This window comes from Penaeus japonicus, unplaced genomic scaffold (assembly GCF_977035675.1).
Source record: "Penaeus japonicus unplaced genomic scaffold, GWHDUDI00000001_assembly GWHDUDI00000009, whole genome shotgun sequence".
Lineage (NCBI taxonomy): Eukaryota > Metazoa > Arthropoda > Malacostraca > Decapoda > Penaeidae > Penaeus > Penaeus japonicus.
In genome coordinates, this window is record NW_028234411.1 from 40,530,583 (window position 1) to 40,535,582 (window position 5,000).

Below are 5,000 nucleotides of genomic sequence, written 5' to 3' on the forward strand. Positions count from 1 at the left end.
ATAAAGTAAATGCTTAAGGTGCGGGTTGCGACCTATTTTCTTGACAACGAAACAAGCAACAGCTCTCATTCTTTTTGGATTTGTTTCTATAGTTCTTGGCAGGACTCTTGGCCCATGGCATCTTGGCCCATGGCAGTTCTGAAGGTCACTGTGTGCCTAACCAACGCATGAGTGAAGTGAACTCACGCGCGCGGTTCAAAGATGTCTTTTACCACGTGTATTAGCGTGTTCATTTTCTCAATAACTGATATTATAGAGACTTTGAAGTGATCAAGAGACCGCGAGTAATCCTAGTAATAATGATTATACTAACGATGATAGCATTGATGATGATGATAATGATGATTATGATGATAACAATGATAATGACAGTAAGGATAATGATAAGTTATATATTGATCATAATAATGATTATGATAGTAATGATAACGGTGAAAATGATGATAATTAAAAGAATGACAATAGTTACAAAAATATATTAAAGGTAACAGTTATGATGATAATCATTAATAACAATTACTATAACAGCAAAAAAGAATAACAAATAACAAATGCTTATTCACAAAAATAAAACACTTTTATAATTGGTAGAATCCGAATAAGCAACTAAATGCCGATAACGCGATCCTCTATCACCTGATGCTATTTTGTTTCTAGAAGAAGGATTGGCGGCCTTGACTGGATCGAAAACCTTTTTAATCTCGAGACTGACGATTATGCACTCGTCACTTATCGCCGTTCTGTTATCTCGGCGCACGATTAATTATACGTATTTTCCAGGAGTGAGAGAGAAAAAAAAACTTAATGGTCTATTAAACAATTTCGGTTGATAAAAAGGCCGGGAGAAGAGGTTCACGTTTGGGCCAAGGCAAGAAGAGTATAGACGAAGGGGAAGAAAAGTTAAGGAAACGCCTCACTCTAGTCATTTTATTGAACCTTTTTATCTGTTTGATAATCTTTTGCAATCTCCTAAAAATAAAATGCTTACTTGTATCTTTTCATCACTATCATGATCATCACCTCTGTTATTATTATCATGATAATCATTATAATAATAATTATCATTATTACTGTTACATCATCATTATCATTTTCATTGTCATTATCGTAATCATTATTATTTTTTATATCATCTTCATTATTATCGTTGCCATTATTATTAGTCATATTATTATTATCATTACCACTTTTGTTATCATAATTACTATTATCATTATCCTCATTACAATTGTTATCATCATCATAATTATCAATAATCCTTATCCTCATCATCCTTATATTCATTATCTTTGTTGCCAATATTAGCATTCTTAGTGTTTTTTTCTGCAATATTTTTTTCGATTTTGTTTTTCCTGATCCATAAAACTTTTACATTATCTTATCGTTAGTTATTATTAGTTATCATTAAATATATCAGCAGTCATGATGATAATGATGAAGGTAATGATAGCGATAACAATTTTGATGGTAATGATGATAACAATTTTAATGAAAATGATAATAATCTTTTAATGATAATTATAATAATGATTGTTAAATTAATAATGATAATGATGATGATGATAACAATAGCAAATATAATCGTAATGAATATAATAAAGATGATAGTGATAATGATAATGATGATAATAATAATAATAATGGCAACAGAGGAGTAATAGTGATGATGATAGTAATAATGATTGTAGTAATATAGATGAAAATGATAATAATGATAATTACCATATCAATAATGATGATAATAACTACAATAATGACATCTGTGACAATGATCACAATAATAGGGATAACAAAACAAAATAACAAAACAAAAACGTGATGATAAGAGTAACAATAATCAAAACCATTTATCCCTCTAAGACCCATGATAATGAACAGTATAATAGTAAGACAGAGAAGTTAAATCCTATGCTATCAAACCCACGACTTGCAAGTCTTATCAGATCTTACAATATCGTGACTAAAAGGTATCATTCCAATCTATGATGTCACTTATTTCATCGTCCATGCTTATTATACACTATGAAATACCAACGTGAGATTAAATGGAATTCGTGCGCATCTTAATTCCGTATATAACTATGTATACAAATAGTTATTCACACTTTAGATGTGATATATATCTAAGGACGAAACAATACCTTAAGTTTGATATTCATGCAATTGCATAACTTTTAGGATGGTACCGAATCATATACTGAACGTGCAATGATGATCATGATAATGAAGGGAATGATTATGATGATGAAAATAACATCTTGCAATCCGATCACATCATTATTTGCGGGATAAAAGGAGATACAGGGTCGGTCATCGGCATCAAAGTCTTTAATATTGCCATCGGGAACAAAATTATTAGTTCAAGTTCATCGTAGTGGAATCTAATTTTACCTCGGGGCATCTCTTGTTGGGTCATGATTTTTTTCTCTTTTTTTTCGAATGGGAATTTCCCTCCATCCCCAAAGTAACATCATTGTTTTCACTGGACTTCCTCCTGCCTCTGGACGCATGCCGAACTAGTCGTGCCCAGAATGGCGATTAATGAAATATCCCACAGATACACTCATCTTGTCCTCACACCCTACTCACCTCCTCCTTCTATCCCCTGCAATGCCCCTGTTCCCCCTCCCACCCGCCCTCCCCCCGCGCGCCCCGTCACCCCGGCACTGATACCGGCGCCCGCGTCAGGTGCGCAAATCACGCTTCTTGTTCTTCGGTAGACGGTACCATTTTGAAATTACCTGACGATATGCGGGTAAAACGTTGTGTAACATTGATTTACGTGTATGGTATTGCTTGTAATAGGTGCACAAACTTAGTCTAGCCCCAGTCCCGTTAGTTATAAAAGCTGGCGTACTTATTATATGTTATGAATTCAGACTCTCATCCGTGATTTTGACTAACCAAGTCTCCCTCTTGTTTGTTCTGGCACCACATCTTCCCCTTAACCTAATGAAGATGCATCTAAACAGGTATTACAACAAGAACTTGATTTTTATGAAATATATGATATCATTTAAAGAATTCCCGTCTGCACTGCTAACCAAGGAGCGTCCTACCGCTAAAGCGACACTACCTCAACACTCCTTTGCCGTGCCGCTACGCCCTCATCCATACAGAGCTACATGACTCCTAATCCAAAGCGACAGGGCTTGGGAAAAGAGGTTCGAGCATATGAATAAAGTTACAGTCCTTTAGTCCTTCCCCGTTCTTAATCTTAGGTTGTCACTGAAGGACACTGGCTACAGGCTTCCTGCAGGTCCCTATGGCTCCCGAAAGCGTAGCATATACAGCTGTGTCGACCCATATGGGACACCGAGTTTCTCGAATGCCCTTTTGGCCTTCGCAGTTTTCCCCTCAAAGTCAGCAGATTTATGTCGCTAATGCTTCCAGAATTAATTAATGATGATGGTCTCGTCTATCTAGATGTTATTTGAATTTGCTCACCATCTCTTGGTGAACACGAGAAGAAACTGCGACAGGTTTTCGATTGGCTATCAACTGCAGAATTAATTAATCTACTAAGCAAGTGTCAATTCTTTAAATCTAAGTATAGACTTCTTATTTCATACATTATCATCTGATTCTATCGCACCAAATAACTGAAAAGCAAAAAACATTGCCAACTTCCCGACACCTAAGACCCTGGAGGAATTGAACTCATTTCTAGGCCTCTCCGGTTTTTACATGAAAAGCTACAGGTTCATCGCGACCCCTTGCACTCAGCTCCTTAAAAAGCATATATTTGGCAGTGGAAAGACGAGGGAAATGCCGCATTCAACAAACTCAACTTGCGAATAATTAAGGCTCCGCTTCTAGCCTTCGATAACTGCAACTCGCCGTTTTCCCTCACCAATGATGCCACAAACCCTCAGAGACATGGCAATTCTGGTAAAATGCAGCCTATTGCATCCGCAAGTCGAGCACTCAATTCTGCGGAAAAACGCTATCAATCGACGGATCGTGAATTATCAGGTATCACATGAGCCATTGGTTCATACCGATCGCTCTCCCTGACCTCCACACTAATCGGTAGAGTTTAACGTCACTGTCGTTAATTTAACCGGCAAGCAAGATGCCGTCAGTTAAAAACTTCTGACTTTGCACCGTTCTTGGCTTGTTCAGCCGAGCTTACCGTGAACGAAAACTCGGTAGACGAGATGCGGCCTGGACATGTTGACGACTGGCGTTGCCCCGTCTTGGCTACATCGGCTGTGCCTTAACAACGACAATGATAATACTTACAGCGCTATTATTACTACTACTACTACAACTAATGATAATGGTACTAATGATAACAAAATTAGCATTATCCTTAATAATAATAATGAAAATAATGATAACAATGATAATCAAAATAATGATAATAACAATAATAATGAAAATAATGATAATAACAATAACAATGATGCTTATAAAAATAATTGCAATAATACTAATACCAATAATGATACTGATGATAATGACATTAATGATAACAATAATAATGATAATGATAGTAATAACAGCAATACTAACAAATGCAAGACGAAGAAAAAAAATACACTAACAATAAAGATGATGATGACAGCAGTAATAATCAGGATAATGTTGTATACTGCTGATGATAATGATAATAATAATAATGATATTAATCATAATGAAAACAGTAATACAGAGAGATAAATGAAATAAAGGAAAGGAAAGAAGAGAGAGAAAAAATAGATTTAAATAGGATATTGACAAAACAATTGATATCAGAACTAACTAACTAACAAGATATGAATGAACAAAGAGAAAAAAATCTAAATCATCTTCAAAATTGAAAATAGTCTAAACAGAAAAAATACTATACTAGCACCTTGACCAACCAACCAAAGTAAAATATGTATATATATATATATATATATATATATATATATATATGTATATATATATATATGTATATATATATATAATCCCAAAACAGATATAAAATCAGAACAAAAAATATGAAAACCCCAGTGCCATTACCTTCACCA

The 5,000-nt window shown here is 34.8% G+C and overlaps 1 protein-coding gene across 1 annotated transcript in view; it reads right to left on the reverse strand.

Annotated features, from left to right (window-relative positions):
- The window catches only part of LOC122250855 (juvenile hormone esterase), a 25,415-nt gene that overhangs the window by 20,283 nt on the left and 132 nt on the right, over positions 1 to 5,000 (reverse strand). The window contains exon 1 of the mRNA XM_086540277.1: positions 4,993 to 5,000. This exon is cut by the window's right edge and continues 132 nt beyond it. The gene's annotated coding sequence lies outside the window, so the exon portion shown is untranslated. The remainder of the gene's footprint in view (positions 1 to 4,992) is intronic.